This window comes from Ceratotherium simum, chromosome 8 (genome assembly GCF_057802395.1).
Source record: "Ceratotherium simum simum isolate JZ-2026a chromosome 8, ASM5780239v1, whole genome shotgun sequence".
Taxonomy (NCBI): domain Eukaryota; kingdom Metazoa; phylum Chordata; class Mammalia; order Perissodactyla; family Rhinocerotidae; genus Ceratotherium; species Ceratotherium simum.
Window position 1 is genome coordinate 31,054,515 of NC_141907.1, and position 21,824 is coordinate 31,076,338.

The 21,824-nt window shown below is 40.0% G+C and overlaps 1 protein-coding gene and 1 pseudogene across 3 annotated transcripts in view; one reads left to right on the forward strand and one right to left on the reverse strand.

Moving 5' to 3' along the window:
• PGCKA1 (PDCD10 and GCKIII kinases associated 1) overlaps positions 1-21,824 on the forward strand; it is an 83,678-nt gene that overhangs the window by 28,148 nt on the left and 33,706 nt on the right. Inside the window, exon 1 of one of the 3 annotated variants that reach the window (XM_087434177.1) lies at positions 20,659-20,761. The exons of the other annotated variants lie outside the window; for them this stretch is intronic. The gene's annotated coding sequence lies outside the window, so the exon portion shown is untranslated. Of the gene's footprint in view, positions 1-20,658; positions 20,762-21,824 lie in introns of those variants that run through there. 3 annotated transcript variants of the gene reach the window in all.
• Positions 3,554-3,728, reverse strand: LOC101389313 (large ribosomal subunit protein eL39-like; annotated as a pseudogene).

Genomic DNA, 21,824 nt, shown 5'->3' on the forward strand with positions numbered 1-21,824 from the left:
TTCATTTCTCTTGGGTAAATATCTAGGAGTCATTTTGCTGGATCATAAGGTTGCTCCGTAGCCTTCACAGCCATGCCTGCTGGACTGATTTTCTTGGAGCAGCAACCTCCAAATCCATTCAAGTCCAGAATATTTTTTTCCCACGTGCAATTGCAGAAGAAGGAGCAATAATAGTTACTTGTAGGTTCTAAATGTTCTCGTTATCCTTCTGCTTTAAGATAGGGCATTTCTCAACCAGCGTGTTAGGACATGTTAGCATATGGATTGGTGGGAGGAATAGCACTTTGGACATTGGAGGTAACTCCAGCTTATCTCATTTGTAAAGCAGCCCCACTGCACAAATGCTCTTCATAATAGACTGTCCATCATTTGAATATTATTCTTCATGTGTGGAGCAGAAAAAAAGAAATTGAGAACCTCTTCTCTGGGCCAGCCGCATGGCTTAGCAGTTAAGTGCACGCACTCTGCTGCTGGCGGCCTGGGTTTGGATCTCAAGCGCAGCATGGCTTCTCTGGCCATGCTGAGGCTGCGTCCCACATACAGCAACTAGAAGGATGTGCAACTATGACATACAACTATCTACTGGGGCCTTGAGGGGAGAAAAAAGGAGGAGGATTGGCAATAGATGTTAGCTCAGAGCCGGTCTTCCTCAGCAAAAAGAGGAGGATTAGCACGGATGTTAGCTCAGGGCTGATCTTCCTCACAAAAAAAAAAAAAAAAAGAACCTCTTCTCTTATCCCTGGGCTACTGTATAGTTGTTGATTTCACCTGGTCCGTCAACATCACTCAACTACCTGTTTCTTTGTCACTTGTCTCGGCCATCCTCTATTGCATCCATTTTAAACCCTCTCTCCTCTAATCGGATCTCAGATGCAGTCACCTTCCACCCCTCACTCTTAGCTGCTACTTCACAGCAGTGGTTCTCAACCTGGGTGTTTTGTGCCACTCTCAGCCTATCAATAACCAATGTTGTGGTTGGACTGGCCCTGGCGGTTCTTATTATGATAGCAAGACGCCCTTCAGCAATAACCATCAGGAAGCTTTGAGAAAATAAATGTTTATTACTCACAGGACCTGGAAATTACACAGCACACCTGGGGCCACATGGCCATGCAGCTGAGAGAGTGAGAGGGTGAACAAGCCTGGGGTTCAGCTTTTATTGGGGTCAAGGGCAGGGGCCTAGAGTTTCGTGGGCTCATTCTTTATCGGTGAATTTAAGACGTACAAGCAGGAATTTAAAGTGCAGGAAGAGAAAAAAAACAAGTGACCCAAATGGTCAGTTATTTAAATCAACCCAAATCTCTAAACCCAAGGAGCGTCAGTGTGAGGACGCAGCCTGGCTCTGCCTGGTCGCAGGGCTGGCCACGTGTTTATTCGAGGTAGCCCTCTCTGAAATGGATGCCTCAGGAATCAAAGCTTAAGTCAGACACTTGCATTACAAAAAGAAAAGCCAACTGTCAGGGTTTGCAGGACACAGGGTCACTTTTGCCCCCCAGATGACAATGTCTTTGATTATAATGTAGTCAGGAAGGATGCTGCTAGCGTACAGTGGGTCAGGCTGCTGAACATCCCACAGTGCCAAAGACGGTCCACCGAAAGAAAGGATTGTCCGTGCTAAAATGTCACTACCGCCGAAGTTTAGAAACCCTACTTTACAGGCAGAATAGAAGATGTTAGATAGGCTTCTTCACGTGTTTTATGCCGTGGACTGCTTTATCAGTCTGCTGAAGCCTATGGACTCCTTCTCAGAATAATATTTTTAAATGCATAAAATAAAAATATATAAGATTACAAAGGAAACACAGGTATCATTTTTAAAAAATTGTGATATAGTGATATGTGCTTCTTGATAAATGCATTACAGAACAAGACCTAGCAGGGGTCTAATAACTAATAAGTATGAGCATAAACAATATTTTGAGATGTACAACAACTCTAATATGAAAATATCTGATTTCTATGACAGACAAAGTCACAGGATCTGCTGATGATGCTGCAGTTTGAACTGAATTGAAGAAATTGCTAATTTTTTGAAGAAAATGTTAAATTTTAGTTAGAGGTTAGTGAAGGAGATATGAGTTTTTCTCACTTAACTTCACAGATGCCCTGAATTCTGTCCATGAACCCCGTGGGGCTCTGCACACCCCATCTTAAAACCCCTACATTCGAGGAGATTGCCATCACCAAAAAAAGTAATTTATGTGTGTCTACATCCATCCTTTCTTCCTTCCCTCCTGATACAAGAATAGATGGCCCTCTCTGTCAGAGTTCACTTGCAGAAAACAGAAATTACATTAGCTATTTCAAGCAAAACAAAATTTAATACAGGGAATTCAATGCTTACAATATCCCTGAAAGGGCTGGAGTAGCAGGCTCGATAACACCAAAAACACCATCACAGAACCAAACCTCCGGCGAGCTGCCTCCTCTTACACAGCCAAAAAAGGGGGGGTGTTGGAAATGATCATTGGAACTCTTGCTCCAGGAGCGCTGCCTTAGCTGGGATTAGCCGGTGAGCTGCTGCAAATGATGGCCCTAGAGTCACGCCAGGCTGATGGAGCTGCATAGGCAAAAAACCGAATGCCCCGCACTCTGCCTCTTGACGTCCACAAAGCACCTGGACATTGGAACACTTCCTAAGAATAACCCAGTGTGCTGCTACGGACTTGCCAGCAGAAAAAGCAGAAGTAGCCAAAGTACAGCCTCTGCCTCACTTCCTTCCGCCTTTCTCATCTTGCATAGCATTGTCTGAATCTGAGTCTTTATGGGAACCCTACTGCAAGCGAGTCTGGGAGATCTTGTGTGTTTTCTAGCCTCCGCAGAACAGGAAGACACATAAAATGAGCTGAGCACAGGTCCACCTTATTCCTCATCCATCTCCAGTCTAAGGTTCATTAACCCTTTGCTGTTTCCTCTTGCCTGCTGACAAACCGTCCTCTTTTCTCTGTCTTCAGCTCCTCCCTTTCTGCCAACTGTCTCCTATCAACATATCCAAACAACTTGAAAACACTACCAATTTCAGCAAACATCCCCTTAATCCTACTTCCTTCTTTCTCGCCATCTCTCACCTCCCATTCACAGCCATTTTTCTTCTTAGGGCTGTGTGTGCTTGGTGCTTCCTCTTCCTCATCTTCTGCTACTGGTTCACCCGTAGCAGTCTAGCCTCCAGGTTCACTACTCCACCAAAATTGCCTTTGCCAAGGTCACCAATTACTTCCCAGGTGCTAAATCTAAGAGGCATCTACAGTCCTTTTCTTACTTGACCCTTGAGTGTCATTTAACACTGCTGGCCAATCCTTACTCCCTGAAACACTTTACCTGCTTCCATTACCACACTCCTATTTATTTTTTTTTAATTTTTTTCCAAATAAACGTCACACATAGTTATCACTGAACCAACCTACTAGTACAGAAGCATGGAAACAAAGAGAAAAATCATTTCCCAATAAGACTTGTTCAACTGTCCGGATAGTTGTGACATTTTCAGCTTGATATGGAAAGATGCTAGTGACCTTGAGAAAGCATAAATATGGTACCATTTCATGTGTGCTTCCTATATACCCAGCTCGGTTCTTCTCCACTGCCTCGTCTTATAGAGTTGTACCTGATTTTATTGCAGTTTTCATACAAAGCCATGGCAGAATGAGAGAGTTCTGTTTTTGTTTCTTGGCCAGAAATTACTTGATCCTGAAAGTCTTGTGAGCAGGCGTGGCAAGGAATGGAGTCATCCCTCTTCATTTTTCTTTCCTGCTCCTCTGGCTGCAATTTATGAATCTCCTTTGTAGTCTTTTTTTTTTTTTTACACTAAGCAATGTTCTTCAGAATTTAGTCTTCTTTCTTTCACACTACATACTTATTGTCTCTATTTTCTAATTCAATCTCATGGCCCTATTTATTGGCCATATTGTTGATGAGTCTGAAATCTTTATATTGAGCCCAAAACTCTCTCCTAAGCTTCCGGCCAATATATACAGCTGCCAACTGAACACCTCCCTTTGAATGTTCATCAAGCACCTTAGATACAGGATACACCAAAGTGAAATCTTCTTTCCACCTCCAAGCCTGCACCTCCTTATTCCTATCACCCAGAGATAGGGTGACCATCCATCCCTGTTTGCCCAAGATGCTTCCAGTTGATACTTGTTGTCCTTGCATAATTGGTATAAAAGTGCTGCCTTTATCCTCAGAAGTGACCAAATTAGTGCTGCACTTGAAAACTTTAAAGTTGAAAACTGCTTTAAAACTTCATTTGGGTACCATTTTGTATAAATAATACTTTTTAAAGAGGAGGATAAAAAGACAATATTTTCTCTCACAAGGAGGATTTTTAGAACACAACGTATATCTTGCAATATGCTGGAGAAAATTAAAAACCAAGCAAAAATTAAAAGCAGAAATATGAAAATAAAGGAAGGAAATGGTAAAATTAGACAATAGAATAGGGATTCAGCAGAAAGCATAAATGTAAATTCTTTAAACTTCTCTATTAAAAGACAGAGGCTCTTAGGTTGGGTCAGAAAAGAAGTAAGGTCAATTGCTGTTCACCCAGAATAAGGTGACAAAGACAATAAACAATAAAAAGAGAGGCAGAAGGAGTAAAGGGGCACGTATATATGGTGACTGACAAATAATAATGTACAACTGAAATCTCACAATGTTATAAACTATTGTGACACCAATAAAAAAAAAGGCAAAGATAAGGCAAACAAATGCAAAAGAGAGAAATCAGGGGCTGCATATTAATATGCAGTACATTCAAAGTACATTCAAAGAGAAAGAAAACAAAATAATGAATATGATCTTTCAATCTTTGATCAAGGGTATAGTTTCCAACAAAAAATAAAATCATGATTTTGTATATATCGAATAACTCAGCTTCACATACAAACAAAAAAAAGGTAATAGATAAAGAAGAAATTGAAAAAGGACAAATGTGGAGGGAAAATTTAACACAGCTCTCTAGTATTCCAAGATATTCCCTGAATCAGTGGGATAGACACATATTTTAAAAGTCATGCTTATTAATTCTTTCCAAAACATGCTTTAAAAGAATATTCCCGTCTAGCATCATATGATACATGCTATCTTCATGTAGCAAATCATCGAAGTCTAAAAATCTTGCTATAGAGAGACTGCCAAAAATATATTTCATGGTTTAAAAAGAAATCTGAGGGCCGGCCCCGTGGCTTAGCGGTTAAGTGCGCGCGCTCCGCTGCTGGCGGCCCGGGTTCGGATCCCGGGCGCACACCGATGCACCGCTTCTCCGGCCATGCTGAGGCCTCGTCCCACATACAGCAACTAGAAGGATGTGCAGCTATGACATACAACTATCTACTGGGGCTTTAAGGGGAAAAAAATAAATAAATAAAATCTTAAAAAAAAAAAAAAATCTGACTCATTTTGGACAAAAGTCATAAGTTCATCCTACTGCCTCCCCCAAGATGACCTTTGTTTTCATTTGGGTATATTTCTTTTGATTATATATGTGGTGATTTGTTTATAATAAAATTGAAATTACATTTTATGTACATACCCTGCAGTTTTTTTCACTTAGTGTTATTTTCTCTTTTTCCAATTTATCATATATTATAATTTATTTAAAGTTATTTCTATCTATGAGCACTAGAGTTGTTTGCAGTGTTCTATAGTATTAAAAATAAAAACAACTAAGTGGAACACCCTTTTTTAAAAATCTTTTTTTATACCTCTTATTCTCTGATTACCTTCTTTGGTTGTACTCCAAGAACTGGAATTTTTGGAGCAAAAGTTATTGATATTTTAAAGGCTCTTTAACACTGGCTGTTATCATAGAAAAACAAAAAGGTCAATTTATTAGGCAAAAGTTATTTGCATTTATTTATTTCTATTTATTTCTATAATGCAATTATCATTGCATTAATAATTTTTCATGTTCATTGGCTGATTTATTCTTTTCTCAATTGGTTGATCATGTTTTTTGTTATTTTTATTGATGTCTTTAATAAATATCCTCTTGAATTATGAAACCTTTTAAAGTTAAGGGGAGTAACCCTTTATCATCTGTGTCACAAATATTGTTCTATTTGGTCTTTGTGTTTTTGTGGATGGTGTCTTTTAAGGTGAAAAATGTTTACTTCTTATGTAATCTATTAATGTTTTACTTTGTGTTTCTTCCAGACATTTAGTAACTAAAAAGGCCTTCCTTAGATAAATATTCACGTGTATTTCCCTTTAAATACTTTTTGTTCTCATTTAATGTAATTGCAGGGTCTAACTTTTTAATAATAACCTGTTGTCCTGGCACTGTTTATGAAATAATTATAAAAATCCACATGATCTTATATGTAGAAAAGCCTAAAGATTTCACACAAAAAAAAGTTAGAATAAATGAATTCCGTAAAGTTGCAGGATACAAAATCAATATAGAAAAATCAGTTGCATTTCTATATGCTGACAACAAACTATCCAAAAAGGAAATTAAGAAAACAGTCCCTCTTATGGTAGCATCAAAAAGAATAAAATACTGAGGAATAAGCTTAATCAAGGAGGTGAAAAACGTGTGCACTGAAAATTACAAAACATTGATGAAAGAAATAAAGAAAACAGAGATAAGTGGAAAGATATCCCATGTTCATGGATTGGAAGACTTAATATTAAAGTGTCCGTATTACCCAAAGCAAATTCAATGCAATATCTGTCAAAATCCCAATGACATTTTTTACAGAAAAAGAAAAAACAATCCTAAAATTCATATGGAACCACAAAAGACCCAGAATAGCCAAAGCAATCTAGAGAAGGAAAAACAGAGCTGGAGGTATCACATTTCTTGATTTCAAAATATATTACAAAGCTGCAGTAATTAAGACAGTATGGTACTGGCGTAAAAACAGACATATAGACCAAGGGAACAGAATAGAAAGCCCAGAAATAAACTCATGCAGATATGCTGTCTGGGCTGCTATAAGAGAATACTGTAGACTGGGTGGCTTATTTTTTTAATTTTTTTTTAAGTGACTTTTCTTGGGTTTGTTTTGTTTTGCTTTTTGAGGAAGATTGGCCCTGAGCTAACATCTGTTGCCAATCTTCCTCCTTTTTTCTTTTTTTCTCCCCAAAGCCCCAGTAGATAGTTGTATGTCATAGTTGTACATCCTTCCAGTTGTTCTATGTGGGACACCGCCTCAGCATGGCTTGATGAGCGGGATGTAGGTCGGTGCCTAGCATCGGAATCAGCAAACCCCGGGCCGCCAAAGCGGAGTACACGAACTTAACTGCTACAGCACTGGGCCGGCCCCAGACTGAGTGTCTTATAAACAACAGAAACTTATTTCTCACGTTCTGCAGGCCGGGAATTCCAAGATCAAAGTGTCAGCAGATTTGATGTCTGGTGAGATCCCACTTTTTGGTTCATAGAGTGCTGTCTTCTTGCTATAACCTCACATAGCATAAGGGGTGAGGGCATTTTCTGGGGCCTCTTTTATAAGGGCACTAATCCCATTCATTAGGGCTTTGTCCTCATGACCTAACCACTTCCCAAAGGCCCCACCTCCAAATACCATCACATTGGATATTAAAGTGTCAACATGTGAATTTTAGGGAGACACAGATGTTCAGTCTGTAGCATAAGGTCAACTCATCTTTGACAAGGGTGCCAAGAATACACAATGGGGAAAGGATAGTCTCTTCAACAAATGATGTTGGGAAAATTGTATATCCACATGCAAAAGAATGAAATTGGACCCTTAGCTTATACCATACACAAAAATTAACTCACAATGGACTAAAGATGTAAACATAAGACCTGAAATTGTAAAACTCCAAGAAGAAAACATAATGGAAAACCTTAATGGCATTGATCTTGGCAATGATTTCTCAGATATGACACCAAGAGCACAAGCAACAAAAGCAAAAATAGACAAGTGGGACTACGTCAAGCTAAAAAGCTTCTGCACAGCAAAGGAAACAATCAACAGAGTGAAAAGACAACCTGTGGAATGGGAGAAAATACTTCCAAACCATGTATCTGATAAGGGGTTAATGTTCTCTGGGGATTTTTAGGGAAAAATAGCTCACCACTAAAGAGTACTACTTCAGTAGGATGACAGTCTTTGTTATTAATTGTTTTAATGTGAATTACACATACTATAATATGATATGGTAACATTCCATTTAATATAGTGGTTAAATCTATAAAAGTTTTGGTGTAAGCAGAAAAATGAATGAGAAAAAATTGTTAGATGAGAGAATTGTAGGTGACTATGAGATACGGTTAAGTAGCTTTTGACTAGGAGAAGCATACCGATGTATTTTTCCATTTTTAATTCAACAAACATTGACTGAGCACCTTCTCTGTGTGCCAGATATTGTTGAGGACCTGGAATAACAACAAAGAATGAAAGAGTGTCCCTAAACCAGTTGTTGGACTCCTTGACTTGGCACTGGCACAGAGTTTGTCCAGCACATCCAGAGTGCCAAATACGTCTGGCAACCAAAGGACAGCTTTAGTGTCAGTTCCAAAATGTTAGTGCAAATGAATGTAACCTGAGATTTTACCAAACAGCATTACTATGGTCAATGAACAATATGTTCCTTGACTTTTTGAGATTGACTTGACTAAATTTGTCATGGGAAATTCTGTCCTCTTAGATCTTCTATTATTCTGAAGACCAGGTTACATATCTTAAAAAAAGCAAGAGAGAGTGGGCGCTGTGAATCCAAGGCCCCCGCAAATCAGTTATGTTCTTTGTATCTATTTTTAGAGAAGGTATATCATGGCACCGTTTTCAGTGCTCTACGGGTGTTAACGCATATAATTCTCCTAACAACCACATGGACTAGATATTATTATTATTGTCAATTTACGGATGAAGACCCCAGGGCATAGAGAGATTAAGTGATTTACCTACAGTCACAAAGCTAGGAAGTAATGGGAGATTTGAACTGGATAATCTTCATTTTTCTCTTTAATTCAAAGCTCTATACCTGCCCCTCCCCATTTTAGTGTTGTTAAGGGGCTAGCCATATTCTTCTTTGGCACGTGCTAGAGGATGCAAGTGACTTGGCTTTGCTACCAAGGTTAACATTGACTTGAGCTTAAATCTCTACCAGAGTTTGTAGCGCTTTCCTTTCTTTTCCCCCCACCAAGTTCTCCAGCCAAGCTTAATTCACTGAGATGGGTAAATATTAACTTTTAGGTCAGCATCACCGTGCGTCACAGGCCAGAGTCTAAACAACGGGGAACTTTAGTCTCTTCCTGGGTCCCCCTCACATGGACAGTGGAAGACAGAAACGCAGCCTCAGGTGTTTCTCTACAAGTCGGTAGATGGTTGTGCCGCCGTATTCTCCTTCATTCGGTAGGATCCGATTATGTCTTTGTAGATATTACATGTTAATTTTTAATGATCAAAATAATCAGGGGAGTTCCACTGTTGATTATCAGATCTCTGTGTGTTCGTGTTCACAAGTACAGACACATATACAAAGAAATACAAAAACACACACATGTAGAGATCAAGGGACTTGAGAAATTATTTAGTCCAAGCATATCAATTTATAAAAAAGGAAAGTGAATACCCAACATATTATTTACCAAAATCATATGGATGTTATTTTGAAAAAATGGTCACAAGTTAGCTCTCTATATACTATTACACTTTAAATTATTTTTTAATTTTTCATCAAAGTTATATAGTAGGGTCCAGTTTAAAGGACCTGCTAGTTATACGAGGTTTCTCAAGAAAAAGAACAGGTCCCAGCCCCCCTGCTCCTCATTTCCCCTTCCCCAGAAAAACCACTTTCAACTTTGCCTGGTTTTTACCTCTATATACCTTAATGGCAAGTAAATATTGCCAACTCCTGATTTTTTTTGGTTTGGGGCCTTGTGCATTGACTTTTCCCCATGGAAGAGGAGGACTCAGCTCTTTCTTCTCCTGGTCTGCGCTGTGTGCAGTCAATTCCCATCCTCACAATATAGTTATGTCTCAGCTTTGGTTACAAAAATATTCAAAGTTTGTGTTATTATGACTATATATGCTATTCAGAAGTGAGGCATGTACTAAACTATTTTTTTATTACCAGCACAACTTATCTCTGGAGTTAATCATTTTCTTTTTATTTGTTTATTTATTTTTGTCTCTTTGTTTTTCTTGTGTGTCCATGTGTTTTTTTATGTCCTTACGATTCATTCAATACTGAAATATTTGCCCGTTGTCCAAATATTCTCTCAAGATGTTCCATGATTCTATCAGTTACATATCAGGTGTTGTGTCAATTATGTCAATTTCATGCTTCTCGAGAAGTCTTTCTCAGAGACTTCTGACCTGCTCGTTCAGACTCGTTGTGTTACACTGAGATCTCCTGTCATCACCATCCCAGAGAGTCCCTTCACTTCTCTCCTGTGTTGGAGCTCCTGTTTCCTAGACCTCATGTCTTCCTTTTTCTTGTTTTATTCCCTCGTTTTCATGGACCACATCCTACAGTAGCTTCCTAAGAAAAAGTATATGGAGGTAAAAATTATTTAAGATCTTATCTGTCTAAAAGGGTCTGCATTTGACCTCCCCGCTTGGTTGATAGAGATTGCATAGAGAGTTCTATGTTGGAAATCATTTTCACTCAATTGTTTTTCCTTCAAAATTTTGAAGTTGTTGCTCCATTGTCTCCTTGTGTCCAGTATGGCTGTTGAAAAGTATACCACCATTCAAATTCCCAGTCCTTTACATATACCTGTATTTTCTTCTCTGGAAATTGACTGAATATTCTTTATCCTGGTGTTGTGAAATTTCACAATGATGTACCTTGGTCTGGGTTTTTTTTTAAAATCCATTGTACTGGACACTCAATGGGCCCTTAAAATCTAGCCTCCAGTTTTGAGGAATTTTCTTGAATTATTTTGTTGATATTTTCTCCTGGGAGTGTTGTGTTTTGTTTCACTTTCTAGATCTCCTTGGAATTCCTGGATTATTTATCTGCTTTTCCTTCTTCTCCTATTATCTATTTCTTTGTCTTTTTGCTCTAATTTCTTCAATTTTAACTTAGATTTCCTCAGTTGAGATCTTTATTTATGCTGGCATGTTTTTAATTTCTAAGAAATCTTTTTTGTTCTCTGAATGCTTTTTTTTAACAGCATCATTTTCTTGCTTCATGAAACAATGTATTTCTCTTATCTTTATGAATTTTTAAATAATTTTTGAAATTTTCTTTTTCCGCAGTAGTGCCTGATCCCTCCACATTGTTTCTGGTTTTCCTCAGCTATTTGATAACATGGGTGCTCTGCTCATATGTAACAGTAGGGGACTAAAAACTGAAGTTCTGAACAGGATCGTGGGGGGCGGGGAGGGAGTGCTCATTGATAGTGACTTTTGCTGTAGTGTTCTAGCTGAGCCACTTGTTAGGGAACTTCCAGGGTCAGCATCTTCTGGGCTTTCCTCATGGGTTGGTCAGATCCGCTAAGAAAACTCCCCCAAACTCTTGTCTGGAGGGTAAGGGCTTGGCTACCAGTGTTGGGGAGATGAGGGTGGGAAGTAGACTAGAGGAATCTCAGTATACTGTAAGCGTATTTACTTAATCCTCCTGTCTTTATATAGTATCCCACCCCCAACAGTGCCTGGTATATCCCCCAATTCAGAGACCCTCTGGTTTCACGCTCACCACAGGACAAACTTGCAGGCTTCTGCTGAGGTGAAGGAGGGGCTGTCACCCAGGTACTTGCCGTAGGGGAAGGGCCCCTTTGCCTGAGGCACCTGCTCAGCCAATCTTGGAGCCTTTTAAGTGCCCTGCATGTCAGTTGGTGGTACTCATCTGTCCCCTTCCAGCTTCTAGTTCAGCTCTCTCAGGTCCATTGAGTGAGGGGCCACTCATCCACTTACTTTCTAGGTTCCAAAATGCTGTTATTGTCACCTCTTCCAGTTCTGTTATGAAAAAGATACATATGTATGTGTATATATATGTGTATATGTATACGTATATAATTATTTTAGTTTTAATAAAATTCAGGAGCAGGCCACAATTGATGAGTATGTTCAATCCACTGTCTTTACCTGATGTTCTACCAATACATATTAAATAAAGATGGTATTTACCAGCGTATTACCACGCAGAGGTCCAAGAACATGTAGTTATTCATTCTAATTAGTGATGAATTACAGGATTCCAATGTAAGATTTGTAAAATTGTTTATCAAAAAAAAACCTAATTTGCCTGTGAACATAAATTTTTCTTAACTCTCACTTCCTAGTATATCCGTTTAGCAATCATTCTAGGCTTAATTAACAAACATTTATTGCATACCTACTTTGTCCATGGCACTGTAGCAGGCTCTATAGAGCTTATACTCTTCTCTTTTCCCTGCCACTCTACTGAGAGGGAGATATGACATGGATGATTAAAATATGACTATATTTCATTTGTAAAATTCCTTAGGAATTTTTACAGGTGAGAGAAACAATTTCTTAAGCTGTTCCTACTATCAAGAACATGAATATTGGCATCTGTTATCTGCGACAGACATTTTGTAATTTTTTCTGCCGTTTCCTCAGTGGGGTGCAGCTGGCATTTTGAGCAAGGAGATTCTCGGTGTGCTGGACAAGCCCAAGCGTTACTGTTTGGTTAGGGCATAAGCACTACATGCCATTAGTGTCCTCCTGTCATTGAGACACTAAAAATCAAGTCCCTTCCCACGTTTCCAAATGTCCCCCCCACACTTCCAAGTGCAGTAACCGCCCTCCCCCAGAAAACCATGGATTTCTGCAATACCTTGGAATGGATCTCATTTCCGTTTTACAGCAAAGATCATGGAGACTCTGAGAGGTTACGTAATCTCCTTATGCTCACCGTGAGCTGGTCAGTGCTGGCACCTGATTCGAAAATGAAGTCTAATTCCAGAGCTTGCTCCACCTGTCTGCTCCCAGTTGCTGAAAGAGTTCGAGGAGGTTGTATTAGTCAGCTCCAGCTGCCGTAACAAAATATCATAGACTCAGTGGCTAAAAAACAGAAATTTCTTCTCTCCCAGTTCTGAAGGCTGGAAAGTCCAAGATCAAGGTCCCAGCAGTGTTCGGTTTCTAGTGAGAGCCCTCTTCCTGGCTTGTAGACGTCCGTCTTGTTGCTCTGTCCTCACGTGGCCTTTCTTTGGTACATGTGGATGGAGAGAGGAAGAGGGAGAGCACGTGTCTGCTCTCTGGTGTCTGTCTCTTCTTATGAGGACACTAATCCTATCGGATCAGGACCCCACCCTTATTACCTCATTTAAACTTCATTACTTCCTTAGAGGCCCCATCTCCAAATACAGCCAAAGGGTTAGGGCTTCAATGCATGAATTTGGAGGTAACACAAATATTCAGTCCGTAACAGAGGGTGGGGAATAAGAACAAGTCATTAGATTTGGTGACAGATTACAGATGACTTTTGTACAAACAGTTTTGCTACAGTGGTAGGGCCAGCAGCCATATGGCGACTGATTGAGTAGTAGATGCTTGAGGAAAATGTGGTGATGGTCTGTATCTAAGGGCAGTGAAAGATGGAGGGAGATGGGAGGGTCCACTGAGCAACATTCAGAGTTGAGAACCTGGTCATCAAAAAGTGTATATTTAGCAGCTAATACAATATATCCGATTAAGTGGAACATTTCTAACTCAAGAGGTTTGAATTTATTTTAAGATTATATCTAATGGTAAAGTAGCATTTATTGGATCTAGAGATAGTGGCACTTCTGAAATCTTCTCATTCTGTGATCCTCTTAGTCCTATTACTTTGACTGAGACCCACCATTTAAAAAAATACATTTTACACCAACACCGTAAGTATACACACACATGCACACGTGAAACAAAATTTATAAAATTATATGTTCTGATTTCTATTGTTGCATAACAAACCACCCCAAAACTTGTTGCTTTAAAACAAAAACAAAAATTGCTCACACGTCTGCATTTCAGGCAGGGCTCAGTGGGGACATCTGGTCTCTGCTCCATGTGGCATTAGCTGAGGCAGCTCAACAGGGAATGGAGGGTCCATTCTCGAGATGGCTCACTCACATGGCTGGCAGTTTGGCACCAGCTGACAGTTGGAAGCTCAGCCAGAGCTGTGGGCCGGGGTCCTCTCCAGGGACTGCTTGGTTTCAAGAGCAAGCATCCGAAGAGGAGAAGGTAGAAGCGCATGGCATTTTTATGATCCAACCTCAGAAAACATGTAGTGTCGCTTTTGCCATATTCTGTTGCCCAAGGCAGTCCCAAAGTTCCACCTAGGTTTGTGGGGAGGAGACAAAGACCCCGTGACTCAACGGGCAGAGTGTCAAGGTCACATTGCAAGAAGAATATGTAGAATGGGAGATATTATTTTGACCATCTGTAGAAAATACATTTTCCCACACTATGCTTACCTTGTACTATACTGTAGTACAAGCATTACATTCTGATATATTCTAGTCTACTTTTTTTTTTTAATACTGATGGTTACCCACTAAATTGTGCTGACAGTCCACTAATGGTTCACCATCCTCAGTTTGAAAAATACTATCCTGTGCAATTTTAAAAGGGGGACAGTAGTAAAAAAAGTTCTCTTAAACATTGGTCAAGTGTTTTAATAACAATAAATATAAGGCTAATTAAAATATAACAAAAGATTTTAAAAAATTTGAACAAAATGAGGCTTGCCCTTTTTGCTTTCTAATAACTTAACTGTTCGTCAGAGCAAGACTTGACAGTCCCGGCTGAGTTCATTTTACAACTGAGTCAAAATCTTACGTATATCAGCGACTCAAACCAAAATAAAACCTCTAGTTATTATGGCAAACCATGTTTGTTTTGCACAAAATGAGTTTTATTCATTCTTTGTTTGTTCATTCAAAGAAAGTCTTTGAGTATGGACTCAAGGTCCTTGTGACAAGATCTCTGATTAAGTAAGCACATGGTACTGTGGAGGCCAGGGGAAGAGTGGTCTAAATTCTTGCTCCTCTGAGTGGGGTCTGTGGACCGATAGTATCTTTATCACTTGAGACCTTGTTGAAAAGACAGAATTGGGGGCCAACCCTAAACCTGTGGAATCAATATCTGCATATTAACAAGATGCCCAGGAGATTCTTGAGCACATTCAAGTTTAAGAAGTAGTGATCTAGGGCCGGCCCCGTGGCTTAGCGGTTACGTGCGCGTGCTCCGCTACTGGCAGCCCGAGTTCGGATCCCGGCGCGCACCCACACACGGCTTCTCTGGCCATGCTGGGGCCGTGTCCCACATACAGCAACTAGAAGGCTGTGCAGCTATGACATACAGCTATCTACTGGGGCTTTGGGGGAAAAAAAGGAGGAGGATTGGCAATGGATGTTAGCTCAGAGCCAGTCTTCGTCAGCAAAGAGAGGAGGATTAGCATGGATGTTAGCTCAGGGCTGATCTTCCTCACAAAAAAAAAATAAAAAAATAAAAAACTGTTAAAAAGAAGTAGTGATCTAAATCAGTGTTTTCCAAAGTGATTGGATCATGTTACCTATCAGTAAAAAATTTGGCATGAACTATATATTTATGTGTATGTTTGTATAATACACATATACTACTATACTAATATTTTATAAACAATATTTTACACCAAATAGACCTTTTTAAAAGATGAGATAAATATTGATAGGAGTTGTAATGTTTTTCTGCCAATCCTCCATGCTTCATCTTAGTAACTGCCAGAGGTACGAGTGCCCCATCTAGGAGCCCACTGGCCTAAGTCACTCCAGGAGTTCAAGTAGCCCAGTCCTGAGTAAGTCGCACCAGCCAGACACACATGAATATTCTAATGACACGCTCTAGTGGAACAAACAATTCATGAAATGTCATACATTTAAAATCCTTTCCTTTCCTTAAAAGCAAATATTTGTTGACATATCTAACAGATCATTAAATTTTGGCTTCTTAGAAATTAATCACAGATTTTAAGGAACTGTGATAGCTAGTGTTGGTTGTAGGAAATGGGTAAACACATATTCGCCTGTGAGATAATAAATTGGCATGAACTTTTTTTTTTTTTTAACTTTTTTTTTTTTTTTTTTTTTTTGTGAGGGAGATCAGCCCTGAGCTAACATCCGTGCTAATCCTCCTCTTTTTGCTGAGAAAGACTGGCTCTGAGCTAACATCTATTGCCAATCCTCCTCCTTTTTTTTCCTTCCCCAAAGCCCCAGTAGAGAGTTGTATGCCATAGTTGCACATCCTTCTAGTTGCTGTATGTGGGACGCGGCCTCAGCATGGCCGGAGAAGCGGTGCATCGGTGGGCGCCCGGGATACGAACCCGGGCTGCCAGCAGCGGAGCGCGCGTGCTTAACCGCTAAGCCACTGGGCCGGCCCTGGCATGAACTTTTAATAGGACAGATTAAAAATGATCCAGAGTTTCCAGTTCAAAGGATTATAGCATAGCCATTAAAAATTATAAAGTACTTGTGTATTTTGATGTAGAAAATATTCGTGATATTATTTTAAGTAGAAAAAAAGGCTAGAGGTAACACTAAGTTAATGATGGCTATCTTTGAATGCTATTTGTTGCATTTTTGCTTCATCTGTATTTTCTAATTCTTCTGCAATGACCATGTATTATTTGTGTAATAAAACAATCACTAACAGTGACTTGACTGACACCCCTTTAGCCTTGTGTTCCTATCAGGCACAAAGAACAGTCCATTCTTTGCAGACTTACTGGAGTTTGCCAGTCAGTCTTCGTGTAAGACTGCCTTAGTCCATTTGGGGTACTATAACAGAATACCAGAGACTGGGTGGCTTATAAACAACGCAAACATTTATTTCTCACAGTTCTAGAGGCTGGGAAGCTCAAGATTAAGGCACCAGGAGATTTGGTGTCTGATGAGACCTGCTTCGTGGTTCACAGATGGCCATCTTTTCCGTGTCCTCAAATGGCAAAAGGGGCAAGGAAGCTCTCTGGGTTCTCCTTTATAAGGCACTAATCTCCAATCATGAGGGTTCCACCCTTATGACCTAATCACCTCTCAAAGGCCCCACCTCCAGATAGCATCACATTGGGGTTTAGGTTTTAAGGTATGAATTTGGGGACACAAACATGAAGTGTATAGCAAAGACCAAAAGGAGGGTTATGTGTTATTTGTGTTTTCCTCTTAAACAAAAAGTACATACTCGTGTGTGTTATATACACATATATAAAACATTCCTGTCTTAGTTCAGGCTGCTATAACAAATTACCACAGACTGGGTAGCTTAAACAACAAACATTTATTTCTCATGGTTCTGGAGGCTAGAAGTCCAAGATCAGGGCCCAGCTTGGTCAGGATCTTGGTGAGGGCCCTCTTCCTGGGTATGTGCTCTCATGGCCTTTCCTTGGTGCCAATACACTGAGAGCAGGAGAGCAATCTCGGGTCTCTTCCTCTTATAAGGGCACTAATCCCATCATGGGGCTCCACCCTCATGACTTCATCTAAACCTAATTACCTCCCAAAGACCCCACCTCCAAATACTATTACACTGGGGTTAGGGCTTCAACCTATGAATCTGGGGGGACACAAGCATTCAATCCATAGATGGCATTTCCCTCACAGCTAAGTTAGCATTTACATTTCAAAAAGAGTGGCAGAGAGTAACAAGTGAAGTATACAGTGGGTTTCTTCTTTAAAATACTTGGCCTGCATTAGGTTTTCTCCATCATTGAGGCCGTTTGAGAATAGGAAATGAATTCTTTTTTTTTTCCCCTCAGCACTAGTGGCCCTGGCTGTTTGTTTTGTTTTATTGAGGTCATACTAGTTTATAACATTGTGAAATTTCAGTTGTACATTATCAGGAAATGAATTCTTAATGTATTAGTTTTCTATTGCTGCATAACAAGTCACCCCAAAACTAGTGGTGTAAATCAACAGTAAACATTTATCATCTGTGACAGTTCTTTGAGTCAGGAATTTGCGAGTGACGCAATTGGGCCTTTCTGGCTTGGGGTCTCTCGTAAGGTTGCAGTCACATGTCAGCTGTGACTTTAGCCCTTGAGGTTTAACTGGGACTGGGTGATATAGTTCCAAGGTAGCGCAAGTTGGTTCCTCCTTCCAGAGCCTTCTCACTCTTAAGTGTCCTTAAGCAACTGGCTTCCCCCAGAGAAAGCAACTTGAGAAACCTTTACAGAAGCTGTAATGCCTTTCCTAAACTAACCTGGACAATCACATGTCATCACTTCTGCCACATTCTGTTGGTCACACAGGCCAGCCCTGATTCAGTGTGGGAAGCTGACTCCAGAAGGATATGACGCCAGGAGGCAAGGATCACCGGGGGCCAGCTGGGAGGCTGGCTGCCACACCTCATAATCATTCTCAAATGATAATTTCTCATCTTTCACTTCTTAGTGAGGAAAGGGTTTTTAAATGAAATGAAAGTTAAATAGACCCTCTTCCTAAGTGTATCTAAGGCAAATGACTGACGTGATGTTGAGAGAGGCCAAAGCAATAGTCCCCCATGGAGAGCCCAAGAAGTGTGAATGGGCACAACGGGTTCCAGAAGAGGGTGAGGAAGGATCCTGGGTACTAGAAAAGGGAAGGGAAGCTGAAGGCCAAAGCACTTTAACCTCCTGCGTGATTCAAGGCATCCAGATTTAAGATGAGTAATTATAGGCACTGAATTTACAACTCCAAAATTTGTGCAGTCCAAAGAAACTAAAATTGGAGAAGAGAGAGAATAGAGGTTATTCATTTCAATTCTATAAACATTTGTATGTTTCCTCTGAGAGAAGAAAGGAATAGTGAGGGGGCAGTAATGCAGAGGGGGGGAACTAACGATGAATGAGCAGCTAACTGGGCTATGTACAGAATTGTTCCCAATTTTTATAGTAACCCTGGGAGGTAGGTGTTGTTACCCTCATTTAATGGGAGTAAAATTGAACCTAGAGGATTTATGGTCAGCCGTATAACCAGTTAGTAAGGGCCAAATTTAACTTTAAAATAAGTTTTTCTAGCATCTAAAAATAAAACTGAATTGGATCAAGTGTAGATAACGGCAGCCACAGGAAAGTTTGAGGTGGGTGAGAATTAGCCACTCTCCAACATCATCCCTGCCAGGATATAATGAAAGCAAGTCTCAGACGAAGTTCTCCACACATATGTTTTTAAACCACATTTATTAGCAAGCAGGCACAAAGCAGTAGTATATCAATCTGTTCTGTAAACTTGAAATCCCAGTCCTCTAACTTTTTAGCTTCTCCTACCACCACCCTGCAGAAAAGAGACTTGAGTTAGACATGACGATACTCCAGACATAGGATTCTGTTCCTCTTATAGTCAGCATCAGGCACCAGAAGTCATGTAATCCAATGACAGGTCACAGGACCAGGAATCCAGCTTCATGCAACATGCCTACGGGTGTAGACCGAAGGCTTCACTAGATTCTTTTTCCCTGTTCATGCAGGGCTAGGGAAGCCTTCTGAATATCTTGAATCCCACAAGTAATGTTACTTCTAATATTTATTTTCCTGATTAATAAGCCACTAATTTCACCAATGAAAACCCATTTCTGCCATTCATTAATTCATAACTTAATCAATGGACAGCTGTAATTGTATTTAGTAACCATATATACTTCTATATATGGTCTTTAGATGCTAGTTGATCACCCCTGAAGTGTAAATTTCTGACTACTAGGGTTTAATAAACTAAAACCTACGTTTATATCATGCTGTTTTTTTGTGGGGTTTTTTGTTTTTTTGTGTGTGTGTGTGAGGAAGATCAGCCCTGAGCTAACATCCATGCTAAGCCTCCTCTTTTTGCTGAGGAAGACTGGCTCTGAGCTAACATCTATTGCCAATCCTCCTCCTTTTTTTTCACCCCAAAGCCCCAGTAGGTAGTTGTATGTCACAGTTGCACATCCTTCTAGTTGCTGTATGTGGGCCGCGGCCTCAGCATGGCCGGAGAAGCGGTGCGTTGGTGCACGCCTGGGATCCGAACCCGGGCCACCAGTGGTGGAGCGTGCGCACTTAACCGCTCAGCCACGGGGCCGGCCCCTGTATCATGCTGTTTATGGTGAAGGAAACTAAGGACATCAAAGCAAAGGGGACCTGTAAATTCTTAGCCCAGTGAGTGGATGCAAGTGAAGCTAAGTTGAGGACTGACAGCTTCGGTCACACTGGAGCCCAGTACCATGTTGTTTTATGTGTAGTTATCGTCACATTGCTTCATGTGTTGGATTTGGCTTCTTAACCAGATTATAAAATTCTTGGAGAGAGTGAGTCATATATTATTTAATTTATCCACAATGACTAGCACAGTGCTAGGTACATAAAGGTACATATAGATATAGAATAAATACTTTTTAATTATTAAAATTTACTGTAATATCTTAAAAAATACTTAGGCCTAAGGATTCCCTATTTGCTTTGAAATTCTAAAGTGCCTTAATGGACTAAAAACCTAATGACATTAAAAAACTGCCTGATTCGCTTGAAATGACTCAGTGCAATTTAGGATTGCAGTGAGTGATGGAATACATTTTGTATAGTTTTTTTTTTCTCGTGTCAGTTCACAGCCTCAGTTCCAACATGTCTTAAGCTTCATCCGGGGATAAGCATAAAGTATGAACCATAATATACCAATATAGATGCTGATATTTGGCTTCATTTCAGAATTTTTAAAATTGAGTTTGTCCATTTCCACCGAATTTAATTATGTCGAGCATCAACTCCAGGAGACAGAAGTTAGCACTGGGTTTGTTTTTCTTCCAGGTACTGCTGGAATACCGATGGCTGAAGAGCACTGTCGTGTTTGACGCTGAGGAGCTTTGACTGAAGGGATTTCATGGTTTCACTCTTGTCCTCAGTGGGAAGGGTACACAGCTCCTCCTATTGAACGTGTAACCCCTGCACCTTGGCGGGCTGCAGCGAGTACTGTTTGGCTTTGTTAAGCAGTAGCCATCAGCCACACAGCCGACCTGTAGCCACACCTGAGCCAAGAGGGCCCAGGGTTGGGGTTTTTTAACCATTGCACACCTGTGTCAAGTTCTAAGAACCTGCTAGAATTTTAGCCTTGGGATGTAAGCTTTTGAGGCACCTCTTTGGGGAAAAAGAAAGGAGAAAAACCAGCAGAATAGCTGCAGTGAGGTCAGAAGCCTGGTGAGATAAGAAAATGCTTCAGAAAAAATACAACCAACCAACCCAGTTCCTCCTGCAATTGCCCAGCGAGAGAAAGAAGCCCGTATTGAGTCACCAGTGTTCTCCTAGGCAGGAAATCTGCTCACTATAGTCTGCGGAAGGAAGAGTTTGCAACTGAATTAGAAAGACTGATCCCGTAAATTTACTTTGCATTTTTTCCAAATTCACATAAAATGGTATAGCAGTATGTATTCAAATTTAAAACTACTATAGTTTAAGGAACTAGTCTCATGAACAGTTTTAGCCCTAGTCTACATTATGTAAACTCCACCAGGAGAGAAAAACCTCCTACTTTGTTCCAGCTTAAATTTGCACATATGCATGCAGACACACATACGCACACACACGTTTTATTATTACCTTTAAAAGTTCAATTTAGGTAATCTGGTTCAACGTTCATGGTTTGAGATTTTAATTCTGACAACTAGTCATATTTGGTTTATCATATTTTGTCTCTTTTTCATTTTAGAATGCTTTCTGCCCAGGAATCTAGTTTGAGTTTTTATTAAATATGGTGATATAGCAGCTTGAACTCAAATCTCTGAATCTGAGTAATGCTAACTTTAACAATACATTACCGAAAGTCCCTATACCTTAAAATGTTTCTAGTCTAAATTCTGTGATTTCCCCAGAAACACATATCGAGTTGTCTTCAATAATGTGCCACATAAATATATTTATTATAGATCTGGGTACTTTAGATTATAGCCATTAATTCTTTTCTTTTAATATTCCTAGCT